This window comes from Pinus tabuliformis, chromosome Q (assembly GCF_031772625.1).
Source record: "Pinus tabuliformis cultivar Carrire ecotype Pingquan chromosome Q, CPIR1, whole genome shotgun sequence".
In the NCBI taxonomy this organism is placed as follows: Eukaryota; Viridiplantae; Streptophyta; class Pinopsida; order Pinales; family Pinaceae; genus Pinus; species Pinus tabuliformis.
In genome coordinates, this window is record NC_142296.1 from 286,871,191 (window position 1) to 286,889,612 (window position 18,422).

At 32.4% G+C, this 18,422-nt stretch overlaps 1 pseudogene across 1 annotated transcript; it reads left to right on the forward strand.

Annotated features, from left to right (window-relative positions):
• Window positions 1-211: 211 nt before the first annotated feature.
• On the forward strand, window positions 212-1,205 carry LOC149219354 (LOB domain-containing protein 1-like; annotated as a pseudogene). The gene is made up of 2 exons (XR_016248688.1): window positions 212-401; window positions 760-1,205. The product of XR_016248688.1 is annotated as an LOB domain-containing protein 1-like (transcript).
• Window positions 1,206-18,422: the final 17,217 nt, after the last annotated feature.

Here is an 18,422-nt window from a genome sequence, read left to right on the forward strand (position 1 = left end):
GTCCCTCGGAGTTTGTTGCCAATTATTTCTTCTCTTTTCTCTGTACCCCATCATTCGCGTTTGAAAACACTCTGTTCCCGCACAGCCACCGGGGAATGTGAGAAATAATAGCAGAAGCATTCGTAAAATAACACTGACGGGTTTTCGCAAAAAGCAACATCAAGAATTCGGGCGCTAACGGAAAAGAATTGTGTGGATTTTTGTTTTGCAGATGAGCGACATGTCTTCTAAATCGAAGGCAGAAACGTGGTCAACATCTCCCTGCGCTGCCTGCAAGATCCAGAAAAAAAAGATGTTCACAGAAGTGCGTGCTCGCGCCTTATTTCCCACAGGATAAACCCCACAAATTCTTGTTGGTACACAGAGTCTTCGGAAATGGCCATGTCATCAAACTGCTTCAGGTTCCTGCAATTGCTTTACTGTGTTATGAACAAATCTATTATAAGCCACATATATTTAGTATTTGGAAAGAACTTGTAATAAGTGTATGCAGATTTCATGTCAAGAAAATTTTCAAGAAATTGTGTAGTAGATATAATTTCTTCAATCTTTTCTGCTGTATACTTTACTCATTATCATTATTAACTATTTTAATTCGTTCCACCCAAAATTTTGGATAAGTTACATGTTACACGGTTTTCTTTGGAAAATTCTTAAAAAAACAACTTGTAATGTCTAGATGGAATATTAAAGAATTCAAATTAATAGAAATAATGGATGATGGGATTTATGATGTGGTAATCGGTTACGGTGTTACAGGATCTACCGGCCGAGCAGAGAGGTGATGCAGTAAGCAGCATGGTGTACGAAGCAAGCCAAAGATGTCGTGACCCTGTATATGGGTGTGCAGGAATAATCAAGTCTCTGCAGAATAAAGTATCAGAGCTGCAGTCCCAAGTGGCTTCTACACAAAGAGATCTGGATATCATGAGTATGCAACATGCTAATCTCTTAACCATCCTTAATGAAGGTTCTGCTTCACTTTTTTTTAATGGATCAGTGCTACATAGTGAAGACGCCCATGCTTTCGACGATGGTGATTCCATGGAGCTATGGGAGCCGTTATGGACATAAATGAGAAATGCTACATGTTGATGTTTTTACCTCTTCCTCCTTTTACGCTCCTGGTTGTCCTAGATGTATGCAACAATGCATATGTTCTATGGAATACATAATATGATTATGTTAATTTGTCTGACTCTTTGTCCCGGATGTTGTAACGAGAGTTTCTTCATATAAATGTATATATGTGTTTGTTGCATTCAATATGTCAGGTTGGAGTTTCTTGATATAAATGCATATATGTGTTTGTTGCATTCAATATGTTAGGCGAATGGGATACAGTTGCTGGCAATGCATTTATTAGTATGGATTTTATTATTATCATCTTAAATTTATTTAGTATAATCGTAGAGAAAAGATAAAAAATTTAAATGACAAAACCCATGAAATGAGTTTTAAAAAAAAATACATGTAATATACAACAAAACTTTTCAACGTATAATAAAACTTTTCGCCGATTTGAGAGGTGTTTTTTGAAATGAGAGACTCATGGACATCTCGATCCACTTTATAAACAAAAACAAATTCTATAAAGAAAAACAAATTCTATAGGTTTTAGTGATAATATTGTTTTGAAATTTGTTTTTAGTGATAATATTGTTTTGAAATTTGTTTAGCAAAATATTAAAAAAACAAAATAACTTAATTTTTATATTTAATTTAAATGTTTTTAAGTATTTTTTTTTTTATTAAGTTTATTGATTTATATTTTACAGCCTAGTATGATGTGTCTAGTATGATGTGTAATACTGTATTCATTATTAAAGTTGAAATTTTGTTTATCTTTGTCAAAAAAAAAAACTATACAAAACAGTTAAATAATGTAGACTTATAAAAAAAAAATTGCAAGTGAAGAAATTGGATCTCTCTCAGCTCATGCCTCTGGAGTTTTGATGTTTGGAATAGATTTGCAAATAGTCCCACCCGTGTTAAATCAATATTTAAAATAAATCTAAACTGGTTTAGTATTTACATTTATTGTTTGGAATCTGAGTTAAAGATATCAGAATATTAATCATTGGCTATTCCAGTGATTATTCCCTAATTTGTAATAAATGGTTCATAATCAATAATCCTCGGGAATCAATAAGAAATAAATGGCAATCCTCCGGAGTCACTAAGAAATAAATGGCAGTCTGCAAACTCACTATTGATTCTCTAGCTCATTTAGTACATAAATTTCAGTGTTTGGAAATAAGTTCTCAAAGTGTTTTTGTGTTCAGTTTTCTCGTCTGATACAGTATCAGAGCCGGTGGAGATCAGAGCGTTGAAGTTGTAAGAGTGTTTGCAATTGTGAGGAGTCTTTGTAGTTGAAGGAACCAGCTGCCACCTAGTTGTGAAGAGTGGGTGCAGTCGTAGTAGCCCAAGGATCCCCAGAGAATAACTATTTTCTGTGATCTTTGTGAGCCTGGTCGTCAGTCCGTTTTGTTCCTTCTGTATGTCATCTTTGTTGGTGTTTCCATCTACTTAGAACCTGCGAATGGGAGATCTTCGTTAGGGATCTACGCGTGGTTCAGCTTTTCCAGATCTGCGTTAGGGATATGCGTGTGTTCAAGGAGTTGCTGTCATCTATCTATGAGATCTGGTCGCGTGGGACTGGTGCGTTGTAATTAAGTTAACCTGAATAAAACTATTTGTTTGGTGCGTAAAGTCGCCATTGCTTCGTGAAGTAAGCGTATTATGCATTGGGTTGAATAAATTCAAATGTGTGCTTGTGGTATAATGGTTTTATAAAGAAGTGTTTTTTTGAACGCTATAATAAGGAGTGATAAGCATTTTCTTATAATGTTTCTAAGACATAAGGAGTCATAAGGATTTTCTTATAATGTTTTTAAGACATAAGGAGTCATAAAGTTTTTTTATAAGGAGTCATAAGGTTTTTTAAAATATTTGTGGGATTTTCTTATAATGTTTTTAAGACATAAGGAGTGATAAGGTTTTTAGGTTTTTAAATGTATTGGTTAGATTTTCTTATAATGTTTTTAAAGCTTAAGGAGTGATAAATTTCAGGGTGAAAAGGAGTTGGTAAAGATTTTTATGTTGTATGTGTGGTGAAAGTAGTTCTGGCATTATTTGGTATTTGAATATTTGGGATTTGGTGTAATTTTTTTAGACATCCAATTAATGGTGAAAAAGAGTTGGTAAATATTTTTATGGTGTATGAGTGGTGAAAGTATTTCTGACATTGTTTGGTTCAGTGTGAAGGGTTTGTAAAAAAGGGATAAGAACATCTTGTTTGTAGGTTAAAGAAAAAAAATTATGATTTGAAACAAACACTAAGATCTTGGTATGTGAAAATTGATACTTTCTTTTATGAAAAAGGTTTTATGAGAAACAAAATTGATCCTAACTTATACATCAAGAAAGATGAAGATGGGAATGTTGCTTTGATATATGTATATGTTGATGATCTTATCATAACAGGAAATGAATCCAAGTAGATTGCAGAAATTAAAATTCAATTGTCATGGGTATTTGGATGAAGGATCTTGGTGAATTGCATTACTATTTAAGTCTTGACGTTTGGAGGGAATCTGGCAAGACACTAATCACACAAAGCAAATATATAAGTGAAATCCTTAAAAGGTTTAATATGATTGATTGTAAGGCAATAGCTACTCCTTTAGAATATATGTTAAATTGTACAATGATGATGGAAGCAAAGAGGTGAATAGAACCTTGTATCGTCAATTGGTGGAAAGTATCAATTAGCTCAGCACTACCAAGCCTAATATAGCATATTCTATCAGCATACTTAGTCAGTTCATGGCTAAGCCTTGTGAAAGCCACTGGGAAGTAGCAAAGAAAATTCTTCGATATCTGAAAGGAACACTTAATTTTGGTATTATGTATATTGATAAATTTGATGTTGAGTTGGTAGGTTACTATGATTATCACTGGGCTGGAAATCCAGATGACAAGAAATCTACTACTGGATACGTGTTCAATATATGTTCAAGAGCGATATCGTGGAGCAGTAAGAAACAACCAACTATTTCCTTATCATCCACTGAAGTTGAGTATAAAGCATTAAGTAGTGCTACCTATGAAGCAATATGGCTTAGAAGGATACTTGAAGATGTTGGAGAAACACAAAAAGCACCTACAGTAATCAGATGTGACAATCAAAGCTCTATCAATTGGAAAACAGTCATACAGATCATGCAAGGACAAAGCATATAGACACACAACATCATTTTGTAAGAGAAAAAGTGCAATCAAAAGAAATTGACTTAACATATTGTAATACAAATGAAAATGTGGCTCACACATTCACCAAGCCTCTTGGAAAGGATAAATTTGAAATTTGGAGAAGTAAGTTGTGTGTTGTAGAAAATCCAAATTATGTTGTAAGCCTAGTTGAGGCTCAGACTAGCAAGCAAGTTAACATGTAAGTTGTGATTAAGGCGTGGTGTCGGAATATTAATCACGACGTCGACGATGAATGTTCCCTAGTTGGCAGTAGATGGTTCATAATCAATAGTCGGCAGGAGTCAATAAGAAATAAATGGCAATCAGCGAACTCACTATTGATTCTGAGGCTCATTCTAAGTATAAATTTCAGTATTTGGAATGAAATCCTCAAATGTTTTTGGGTTCAGTTCTCTCCTCTGACAAAAAGATATTGATTTCTCTTCTCTATTACTAATTTTTTAAGATTTAGATTTGGTTAAGATAATTTGAATTTAATTATTAACTCGCTAGATTTATAAGATTTGACAACCCAATAGTCGTTATTTTATGTATGTAATAATGAAGAGGAATTTTATATTCTGTTGTTTATTAATGAAGAAGATAATCATAATTATTTATGAATAGGTTTATGCTAACGACTCCAACATCTCCTATCTTGCATAATAATCTTTAATTTATAATTGTTTTGATACGCGCTCGAGCTGGAGCAATCCATCGGAAGCCAATATTTAAATACACCACGAGTATGCGAGTGACAGCAGAATGTTTGGACAAGGAGACGATGCAACCCATTGCAATTGTTGCTGGAAAAAGCCCACGCCTATATTATTACACCAATGCAAAAAGTTCAATGTTATTATGCACCTATTAATTAAACTTGAAAAAACTTTTTGGAAAAAGCTTTGAGACCCAAATTTTATTTTGAAGAATGTAGGGTTAAAATTTATAATTCCATCGATATCTTTACAAAATTTAGAAAAATAAATCAAATAAATGCTCATACTTATATTAGGCTATTAATATATGTTAGTTATGTTATCCGATTAATACTACCTAGTAGTTGAATATTATAAAGGAATCCATTGTTTATGAAAAATCTTGATGCCCAAAATTTGTAGACAATTTGGCTAAAATTTATAATTTTAAAAATATATATATTTTTTTAATTTATAATTTTACACGTTAAAAAAAAAAAATCAAAAATCAACGTTAGAAAAAAAATCAACATTTTTATAAAAAATGATAGGAAATTAGGGAAAAAAAATAATATATATATATATATATATATATATATATATGAGAGTTGTTAAAAGGTCGAACTACAAGAAAGAGCTTGGATGAAGAGGAAGAGTAGAGTCTAAATTGAGATATGGGATAAATTTAAGTTTTTAATATAGATAAATTTTGAATGTATTTTTAATGATTAAAATATATTTTTTATTATTAAAAAATATTTAAATTATTATAAAAAATATATATAATTTTTAAAAATAAATTATTTTTATAATTTTAATTAATTAAAATATTAATATTGTTATTCAAATTCACATCTAAATTATTAAATATTTATGTATTTCATTTAAAATAATTTTTATACTTAACATTTAAATCATCAATTTTAAAAGGATGTATTATAAGATATTGTTATGCATATACGAAATCACAAAATTTAAATGGATTTATTATAAGACATTGTAATGCATATATGAAATCACTAATTTGTGATCATACTCTTAGTTTATACTTGGCTTTTATAATATTGAATCGATTATATGAAAAGGGAAATTGAAATCATAGACCATTGAAATATTTACCTCAAGCTATTGTAGTAAATGCCATACCTTGTCTCTCTTGCTCTCCAATATTAATAGTAGCTTTCTCAAATGTCAATTATTGTGACTTGTGGAGTGTTAAACTCCAACTAAGTTTCAATGGTAGTTGTTTTCTATTAGCTCGTATGAATACAAACTAACTAACAATGTTGAATGATGGAAAATGAGAATAATAAGAAAGTAGTCAATTACAAATAGCTTATAGTTTCAAAAAGCAAATATTCTAGGTAAGTGAATATTTTATTTAAGATGAAAATTCAAGTATTTTATTTATGGTTGAATTACAAAACATAGAAATCAATGCATGTTGTCAATTCTTTTTAGTGTTTACATTGGAATCAATGCACACTATTAATCTAATTACTTTGAACTTAATGTACATCATACATCTAGTTACATCAAATTAGAAATCAACATCTAAACTGAAATCAATGCATCTGTGCAAACAATCAAATAGAATTAAAAATCAGCATACACTCTGAAATCAATGCATCTAGTGCAAGCAATCAAATATGATTAAAAATCAACTTATACACTAAAAATCAATGCATCTAGTGTAAGCAACTAAATAGGATTAAAAATCAATAACTACACTGAAATCAATGCATCCAGTATACTCAATCAAATAGGATTAGGAACCAATATCTACATTGAAATGAATCCATTTATTCCAATAAAAAACCAAAATATTTGTGGTTTTCTAATTCCAAATTCTTTTACCTTTTGTAAATGTCTTACTTCCTCTTTCCATATGGTTAATAAAGTTCAATATCATATAATACTATATAATATTTGTATTTGTCTCTGTGTGTCTCTTTTCTCTTTCCTCTTACTCTCCCCTCCATCTTTGTGTCTATCTCCCTCCTCTCCTTCTCTTCCCCACTCCCTCTCTCCCATATTCTATTAGTCTTCAATTTCACATCTAAAAATATTAAATATTTCTATATTTCATTTAAAATATTTTTTATTCTTAACATGTCAAAATCATAAATTCTAAGTGGACCCATTATAAGACATTGTGATGCATATACAGAGTCACTGATTTGTGACCATAGTCCTAGTCTAACATTGGCCTTTATAATATTGGATCGATTATATGAAAAGGATTGTCGAAATCATACACCATTCAAATCTTTAACTCGATCTATTATCATAAACATCATAATTTTTCTCTCTTCCTCCCTAATAATAATAGTAGCTTTCTCAAACGCTAGTCATTGTGACTTACGAAGCGTTAAACCCCAACTAAGTTTCAATAGCATTTATTTTCTATTACCTCATTTGAAAGCAAACTGACTAACAATGTTGAATGATGGAAAATGGGAATAATAAAAATGTAGTCAATTACAAATAGTTTATAGTTTCAAGAAGTAACATTTTAGGTAAGTAAACTTTTTATTTAAGATGAAAATTCAAGTATTTTATTTATGGTTGAATTATTGTAACATAGAAATCAATGCACGTTTTCAATATTTTTTTGTGCTTGCACTGAAATCAATGCATCTAGTGAGAGCAATCAAATCGGATTAAAAATCAACATATACACTAAATGAATGCATTGTAGCAAATCAAATAGGATTAGAAATCAACATTTACACTGAAATTAATGCATCTAGTGCAACCAATCAAATAAGATTAAAAATCAACATCTACACTAAAATCAACGCATCTAGCGCAAGTAACCAAATATGATTAAAAGTCAACAACTACACCAAAATCAATGGATCTAGTGCAATCAATCAAATATGATTAGGAATAAATATATACATTGAAATTAATGCATTTAATTGAGTGAAAAACTAAAATATTCATGCTTTTCTAAATCCAACTTCTTTTAACTTTTATAAAATCCTTACTTCCTCTTTCTCTATGGTCAATAATGTTCAATATCATATAATTATATATAATAAATGTGTTTGTCTCTTCTTCCTTCTTACTCTCCCCTCCATATTTGTGTCTATCTCCCTCCTTGTCTCCTTCTCTTTCTCCCCCTTCCTCTCTCCCTTATCCTATTAGTCTTCAATTTCACATCTAAAATATTAATATTTATATATATCATTTAAAATATTTTTTATTTTTAACATGTCAAAATCATAAATTCTATGTGGATCCATTATACGACATTGTGATGCATATATGAAGTCATTGATTTGTGACCATAGTCATAGTCTAAGATTGAACTTTATAATATTGTATTGATTATATGAAAAGAGCAAGTGAAATCATAGATCGGTCAAATATTTAACTCAAGCTATTGTAGTAAACCCCTTCTTACTAGAACTCACATATAACTCTTAGAAATTCATGGTGATGAAGCATGATGTCTTTAACCATTCAACACAAAAGAAAATGTTGCAACTATGCATTTCAATAGAAAACATATAGTTTTTAACAAAAAATCATCCATTCGAAGTGACATTTTTTCACAATGACCCCCACATTTGATGGAACCTCCATTAATAATCATGATTTGAAAGTTTCCGATAGCATGAATGTAGAAATGTGTTTCTTGAGTTTCGTGGCCATGAACAAAATTATGGGTGTTACCATGTCAATTAATATAATCAATTTACAATATTTTATTTGGTCAATCAATTTGAGGGTTTGATGAGATAAAATACAATTCAAAGCATGGATATTTTGGATTCCACATCAAGTTGATCAAAGAGAGGATTGTCATGAATTTATGAAGGTAGAAGTTCTTAGTGTATAGATTCATATTTTTCCCTAAAAAATCTCCTTTTAAATAGCCATGAGAGGTTTTTCTCCTTACATTTATGCCTTGGAAAATATATCTTATCATAATTATAGCAAAGGCATTTAAGTTGGCACTCCACCATTTCTGCATGGGTTAATTTTGTGGATATTCAGAGGAGAAGAAGGAGGAAAGAGATAAATGGGATAGCAATGAGGAATACAGATGGTATTTTAATTTGGGTATTGTAGAAAATAATAGAAACTTGCTACTATTGATGAATTCAAACTGAAAATAAGAGATTACAAATTTCCTCTACAATTATGTGGAATGAAAATCACAATTTAGAAGCACATGCAATGACATGAAACCATCAAAACCAAAAGAACACAATGATTTACAAGGGAACCCAATAGGGAAAAACCCCTCCGCTACTTTTCCTTAATTAGATGAGAATGAGAAACTATTACAATGTCTTTCTTCAACTCTGAAGCACACCCTTCACTGTAAACCCATTCTCCTACTGACTGTCCTACTATAGACAACACTTAGCCAATTCAAGCCTCCAACTTCCTCATATTTCCTTGTGCAATTAAGGAGAAATTGAGCTCCTAAATAGTAGGGGAATTCCCTGTTGCCTTGCGCAAATCTTAAGGAATTGGTCATTTCTTAACTACCAAGCTTGTACACTCAACTAGTATATAATTGATAATTACAATGTGCCTTTTCCTCCACTCCAACTAGGAAATTTGAATTCCATGCATATTTAGGCTATGTTTAGTTGATTAACTAGTTTAACTAAGAGATCAGTGAGTTAACAATGGTTCTACTACTCAACTAGCATTCAACTGACTTAATTAATTACTTGAGCTCAGTTAACTGAGTTCAACTCAAAATAATTGAACTAGATTACTAAATTTTAGCAATCACCACATGCAAAACTCTACTCCAAGCCTATAACTCGAATTTACTAACTTCAGTGGTAGACAAGGCCATGTCACTCTAGCTAACTACAATCCAAGTCATCCTACTGATGTGGATAATCAAATTAGTCAATTTGACTAAGGCACAAGTCGAATTTAGCCTTTCTTGCTACAATTTCTAACACTCCCTCTTAGTAAGAAAGGGATTTTGCACCACCCCTATCCTACGCCCATGGAATTCGAATTTGCCTCTTGACAATGCCTTTGTCAAGGTATCTGCATTCTGCTCCTTAGTTGAAATGTACCGTAGCATAATAATTCTTCTTTGCACACAATCCCACAATTGATGGTTCCTGATATCAACTTGCTTGGACCTGTCATGAAATATTGGATTCTTAGAGAGTTTAGTACAACTTTGATTATCACAATAAATCGTTGTTGGATCCATATCTTGACTGAAAAGACCCGCAAGTATTTTCCTCATCCATATGGCCTCACATGTTGCTTGACTTGCAACCATTTATTCAAACTCTACTGAGCTAAGTGCCACAAACCTTTGTTTCCTACTATACTAGGAAATAGTTGCAGACCCAACACTTAAGATAGCACCTGAAGTACTTTTCCTGTTTGATGGACTCCCTACCCAATCTGCATTAGTGAAGCCTTGGAGCTTCACTCCCTTTGTCCTCCTATACCATAACCCATACTCTATTATGCCTTTGAGTTATATTAAAACATGTTGTGTTGCCTTCCAATACAGCTTGGTAGGCTTCACCATGGCTTGGCTCAACTGATTAACTGTGTAGGATATGTCGGGCCTTGTGTTCACTAGATACATCAAGGATCCCAGAAGATGTTTGTAGATGGTAGCATCTACTTCCTCTCCTGAAGAAACATGCTCCTTCATCTAGTTTGTAGTTAGAGGTGTGTCCATAGGTTTGAAATTCTCCATGTGATATCCCTAAAGAATTTCAGAGGAATACATCTCCTAACTCACAAACAACTCACCATCACCCTTCCATACTTCCAACCCAAGGAAGTAATGCATCAAGCCCATGTCCTTCATCTCGAATTCTCTTGCAAGGTCCTCTTTGCAAGAGTGGATGAACTGCTCATCTCATGTAAGTATCAAGTCATCAACATACAATACCAAAATCAACAAATGGACATCTACCACAATGTGATAGATATTGGCATCTACTTCACTTTGGGTGAAGCCCAATCCACTAAGATATGTGTTAATTCGAGTATATCGTGCTTGGGGTTCCTACTTGAGACCATACAACACTCTCTTGAGTCTACACACATGTGTCTCCGTGTCATAAGTCTCAAATCCCTGTGGCTTCTCTATGTAAATTTCTTCATCAATAACACCATTGAGGAAGGTGGTCTTCACATCCATCTGGTGGATCTTCCACCCCATCTACACAGTTAATTCTATAATGGTTCTAATTGAGGAATATCTCACCATAAGGGAAAAAATTTCTTCATAGTCCACTCCCTCTACCTGAGAGAAGCCTTTGGCCACAAATATGTTCTTGTACTTCTCAATACTTCCATTAGTTGCATGCTTCACTTTGTAAATACATTTGCAGCCAACCATTGACTTGTTCTCAGGTACATTGGTTTGTTTATGATTTGGTTTAGCTGACATGATATACCTTGCAGGAAGAAAAGATCAAAGATGACTAGCAAGATGGTAAGGTAAATCTCACGAGATTCTCCCTATAAATCAGATGAGCAACATGGTGAGGGGTATTCTCCTAACATAGAAGACACTATGAAAAATTTGAAGGCATAAATAAGAAGTTTCAAAGAAGATAATGACTGAATCATTCAATCACAAGAGAGATTTTCTAGGGCACAAGAGAAACAAGAAGAAGTCAATGCGGTGATTCTTTATAGCTTGTCATACTTTCATAAATAGGTACCACTTAGAATCAGTCATGGACTTGAGGATAGGACTAATGGATCATATAGTAGCAGGTCACATGATGGGCACAGGTTGGATAGAGATGACAGATTCTTGGATACACCGGATAGACAAGGCAGTGGAAATGGACTCTACTCTATTTTTGGTTCAGATAGGTATCATGGTCATCATCATTATCATCCTTACAGGAAGAGTGATAGGGGATATTTTCTAGATGAGTTGAAGAAAGAAAATCCACCTACATTTGATGGAGAAATGAAGAAGTCATAGGATGCGAAAGCATGGTTGCTTGGGATGAATAAGTTCTTCATATTCCATGATTACTCAGTGAACATGAAGTCCAAAATAAATACATTTAGTCTTAAAGGCGAAGCAGACATATGGTGGGAAGATGTAAAGAATGTCAGAAGCATCCAAGAAGAGGAGTTGACTTGGAGTGATTTCGAGAGACTTTTCAAGAAGAAGTATCTATTGGAGAGATACTATGATGACAAGGAAAAAGAATTCTATGAGTTGAAGATGTGATCTATGACCGATAAGGAGTACACTAGCAGGTTCTTGGAGTTATTGAGGTATGTGACTTATCTTAAGGAGGAGAAAGATAAGATTCAGAGATTCATCAGTGGGTTACCAGTAGCATTTAAGGACGAGATTGAGTTTGATGAGCCTAGAACACTGGAGGAAGCCATCAGGAAGCTAAAGTATTTTTATGAGCAATCAAAGTGCAGATCTAAAACTAAGTAGGATTGGAAAGGTAATGAGAAGAATAAATGGAAATGGGATAAGAAGCAAACAATACCCCAGGATAGAGGTAACAAAGAGAATGCAACATCACCTAAGAAGTTAAATGCATCTGATAGAGGACAGGGATTTTAGTTTGAGGAGCAGGACAAGGGTGATGGCAAGAAGCCCTTGCAGTGTTGGACTTGTGGAGGATAACATCACAGAAAATATTATCTATAGAATTAAGGTGGTAGACCACAGATCTAGAGTGCTCAGGAGGCACAAATAGTGGGGGATGTTGGATAGAGTATCCCTTAGATTTATGCAACGCTAGGTAATAGGCAAGAAGAACACTAGGCGTCTATTATCGAGATGGATGATAAGCATTTGATAAAGTTGTTTCTATTTTGATTGAACCTGGATCTAATTATAGGTACCAAGAAAAAAGTTCATCATTGGGTGAGAGCTTGTGCATTTGAGTTGAATGGTATGCCTATATCAGCACATCTGAATGTACTTCTGTTGGGATCATATATTATTCTTTTGGGTATGGATTGGATATATATTTGTAGGACTAAGGTGGATTTTTATGACAAGGCAATTGAGTGCTTGGATGACAATGGGGAACAAAGAATCTTGCAGGGTAAGAAGTAAGAAACATCAATTAGAATGGTGACAGTTATGCAGGTCAAGCACAATAGTAGAAAAGGGTGTGTGTATTTGCAGTGCATATTTATAGTGACTAAGGTAAGGGAGTTCAGGATGTGAATGTCTTGAGGAGGTATGAGATTTTATAGTAGTTCCAGGATGTGTTCTCGACAAAGATTTCTAAGTTGTCACCTCACAAGGAAGTGGAATTTTCTATTGATTTGGTATGAAGGGCAACACCAGCATCAAAGGCACCATACAGGATGAGCACACCATAGTTAGTGGAATTGAAGTTGTAGTTAAATGAAATGCTAGACAAGGGATACATTATTCCAAGTGTATTGCCTTGGGGTGCACCAGTGTTGTTTGTGAAGAAGAAGGATGGTACTCTCATGTTATGCATTGATTACATGTAGTTGAGAAATGTGACCATCAAGAACATGTATCTGTTGTTGAGGATTGATGACTTGCTTGATCAGTTGAAGAGAGAAACAGTGATCTCAAATATTGATCTAAGATTAGGATACAATCAGGTACGCATCAAATAAGAGGACATCTAGAAGACTACTTTCGAGGCCAGGTATGGGCATTATGAGTTTATTGTAGTTCCATTTTGTTTTACTAATGCTCCAGTAACTTTTAGGTGTTTGATGAATAGTGTATTGCGTCCTTATCTAGACAAAACAATGTAAACTTTGAAAAGGGAATTATAAACTCAAACGGGAACTCTGGCCAAAAAACCCTGAAAAAACATGAAAAACAGTGCTAAAAATGAAAAGTGTGTATACTTGAACGATGGTTTTTTTTTAGGGTCAATTTTGAACATGTTTTAAAAATCCAGTGAAAACGAATTTTTTGTGCAAAAAACACCCTAAAAATGAAAAGTGTTGATACTGGGACGATGGTTTTTTTTTTAGGGTCAATTTTCAACATTTTTAAAAAATGCCAGTAAAATCAAATTTTTATGTGCAAAAAACACCATCAAAACAAAAAGTGTTGATGCTGGAATAACACTTTTTTTTTCTAGGGTAAATTTTCAACATGTTTTAAAATAGCAGTGAAAACCAATTTTTTTGCAAAAATTGTGCAAAAAAAACTCTCAAAACGAAAAGTGTTGATGCTAGAATAACACTTTTTTTATCTAGGTAAATTTTCAACATTTTGAAATAATGGTGTAAAAGATTTTATCATGACTCCGGAAAACATTAAAATTTCAAAAGAATAATGAAAACATAAAATTAAAAATTAAAAAAAAAATTAAAACAATGAAAAAAACAATTTCTTTTTTAAATAGCAAAACATAAATAAAAATATATACTTAAAAAAAAAAAAACAAAAACAAATTCAATCATAAAAATGTTTTAAAAAATACAAAATTAACCTATAAAAGATAAGAATTAAAAAACTAAAAAATATATATATAATATAAACAAATTATATATATATATATATATATATATATATATATATATATATATATATATATATATATATATACTAATAAAAAAAAAGAAAAGAAAAAACCGAAAAACATTTTCAATTTTAAAATATATATACATTTTGGATTTAAAAATAAAAAATAACCATTTAAAAATAAAAAATAAAACATATATTTTCAATTTTAAAAAAAATAAAAAGAAACATTTAAAAATTAAAATATATATATATATATATATATATACGAATTAAAGGAAAAAAAAAACAAAAAAAATATGTATATATATATATATATCGATTTTAAAAAGCACATACTTTTTCGATTTAAAAAATACATTTAAAATTAAAATAAACAAAATATATTTTTGATTTAAAGAAAAAATCAAATATTTTTTTTTTTTTAAATTACATCTTAAAACATATATTTTTAAAAAAGTTTTTTTTTTTTTTTTTTTTTTAAGTTCATTTAAAATATTTTAAAACGTATATTTTTTATTGAAAACAAAAATTTCTATTGCCACCATTGGGCCACCCGTGGGGGTCCACCCTCGGCGGCGGAAATAGTTTTTTTTTCTTAGATAAAATGAAAAACAATTTTTTTTAATATTTTAAATGAATTTCAAAAAGAAAATGTACTTGTTTTGTAAAAATATATATGTTTTTAAAATATTTTTTTTGTATTTTTTTTTGAATCTTTTAAATTTTTAAATGTTTTTTTTATTCATATATATATATATATATAATGTTTTTCGTTTATATATATATATATATATATATATATATATATATATATATATATATATAGATATTAAATTTTAATTGTTTTTCTTTTATTTGAGTATATTTTGGTTTTTTTAGGTTTTTTTTTTATGTTTTTAATCTTAATTTTAATAGTTTTAAAAAACGAGTTGGTTATTATTTTTAATTTTTTTTTTTTTTAGTTTTTTGTTAATGCTTTTAAAAAAAAAATTAATTTTTCTATTTAGTTAATTATTATTTTATTTTTATTTTTTTTCCAATTTTTTTTATGGTTTACGAGATAATTTTTTTTTAACATTTTTTTTTCTCTTTTTTATATATATTTTTACAAAATTCACATAAAAATTTTTGAAGTGTCAAAAATAAGCCCTCTAAAAAAAAAGGTTGATGCTACTTCAACACGTTTCAAAATCAGCATGAAAATCACTAACATTTAAAAAGAAAATATCCACGCTTAATACGTTAAGAAATTTAAAGTGTCAAAAATAAGTTCTCAAAAAAAAGGTTGATGTTGCATCAACACGTTTTAAAATCAGTGAAAATCACTAACATTTAAAAAAAAAAAATTATATTTGATACATAAGAAAATTTAAAGTGTCAAAAATATGCTCCGAAAAAAAAGAGTGTATTATGCATTGCCCCTTTTCAAAATCGGGTCACTTTTTTGCTATCTCTATGAAACGGGTAATAGTATCAGTTCTCGTTTCAAAGTTTACATTGTTACAAGTTTGTTATTGTATTCAGTGATTATATATTGGTATATTCCAAGAATGAGGAAGAACATGTCGAACACTTAGAAACAATATTGAGATTGTTGAGAGAGAATCAGTTGTATGTTAAGCTCAGACAATGAAGTTTCTTTCAGACATAGGTACATTACTTGGGACATGTGGTTTCCAAGGAAGGCATAGCAGTGAATCCAGAAAAGATAAGTGCTATCATGGAGTGGGTAACTCCTAGGAATGTGGATGAGGTAAGATCATTCATGTGATTATTAGGCTATTACAGGAGGTTTATCAAGAACTTTTCACATATTTCTTATCCTATTACATCATTGCTAAGGAAAGGTAAGAAATTTTGAATGGATAGAGGAATGTGCAACCAGTTTTGAGAAATTGAAGAAGTTGTTGAAAATTGTTCCAGTTCTAAAAATTGCAGATCCAGAAAAAGAGTATGTGGTATGTACATATGCTTGCAACAGAGGACTTAGTGGAGTCCTTATGCAAGAAGGATAGGTAGTATGCTATGAATCAAGGAAACTGTATTAGCACAAGCAGAATTATCCGACACATGGTATTAAGTTGGCAGCAATTGTCTATGCATTGAATATGTGGAGACACTGTCTTCTTGGCAGGACATTTTTATTGATGATCGATCACAATGGGTTGAGGTATCTATTTGACCAACCCAACTTGAATTCCAGGAAAGCTAGATGGTTGGCCACGATTAGTGAGTTTGACTTTGAGATGAGTATATCAAAGGGAAAGAGAACAGAGTTACGAATGCTCTCAGCAGGAGGATACAGGTAAATCATATAGCAGTTATGAGCTCCTATGAGACAGATTTACAGGATCGTATTTTATAGTTAGGAAAAGAGAATGACAGGGACATTAATCCAAGATCTTTTGCTTATAGATGTATTAAAGAATTACATGCATAAATTTTAGCTTAAACATAGAAATTTAATGTGCACATGAGAGAAGAGGAGAAACACATAAAAGCATGAAAGAAGACAAGACACTTGATAACAGAGTTCGTCCGATTTGGACTACATCTACGGGCCCTGCTCAATCAATGGGGAGGCCTTTATTCATTAAGTGGCATGAGAAAGAAGAGTACAGGCATTAGTTACAAAAAGGAGTCTTATACCTCCATTCTGAAAAATGGCCAAAAAATGTAGAACTCTGTTGGAGAAACGGACAGCACCATTGAGTTCGTGGCGCCGAGAAATGCTGAAACCATATAAAATTTGTCGAAATCTGACAAAATGAAAATCTGGCCCCCTGGAGAAATTGCTCAGATCATGGTTCCACCCCCCTCTTTGCACTGCTCATGGTTCCGCCACCTGCAAAATTGGTTTCCTTGAACTGCGTGTGCACTCCTCCTCTATGGCGCACTACGCAAATATGTTTATTTATAAAATTGTGGGCGGATTACCCAACAAATTGGTTTGGCACAGTGGTAATAATAGGATTTCATTGAGGAGGGGTTGGGGGGTCAAATCCCGCCCCTCCCGAATTAACCCACATAATAATTTTTTGTGTTAAAGTTTAGGGTGGTGGGTCTGCTGTCTTGGGTGGCCCGCCCCCATTTCCGTCGGCGGTTATGGTATATACGGGAGGTGACGAGGGCGGCGGGGTTGACAGCCCGCACCCCCACCTTTAATGGTAATGTTGTTGAGCGGCTCCGGGGGTGGCGGGGTCATGGCCGCCCACCCCTTAATTAATTGTTTGTTTTGGTGGTTGAGGGAGGGCCAACGGGGGTCATGGCCGTCGGCCCATAATTAATATATTTTTTATATATTGGACATTGGGGGGGTGGCGGGATCATGGCCGCCCACCCCTTAAATAATTGCTTGTTTTGGTGGTTGAGGGAGGGTCAACGGGGGTCATGGCCCGTCGGCCCATAATTAATATATTTTTTATATATTGGACATTGGGGGGGTGGCGGGGTTGGTGGCCCGCCACCCCAATATAGATATATATATATATATATATATATATATATATATATATATATATATATATATATATATATATATATATATATATATATATATATATAACAAATCTATGGCCGTTTTCAAAAAATCAGAAAAATGACCGAAGGAGACAATTTAAAAGGGCCAAAAATTCGCCTGGAATATGGCCCCGGTTGGCTGGATTTTGTCCAAATTGCTGCCTCCTTAAGCCTACCCAATCACCCAAGTCAACCATGAACTTTGACTGCTCCTAACTTTCACATACGGGCTCAATTTGACGAACCGTTTGCACCACTGTGATCAAGACGATGAGATCTTCAACATGAACCTAGTTCGAGCACAATCCAAACACTTTGATTTTTGACCCTTCCTAAGTCCTCTTGGACTTCTACATGTGTCTGGAGCCACCTAGATCAATCCTCCCCACTGAGGAGATTTTGGACCCCAAAAGCATTTACACTTAGTACACTGTTTATGTCTTTTTCAATCCACACTTTCAATCACCTGCACGTGA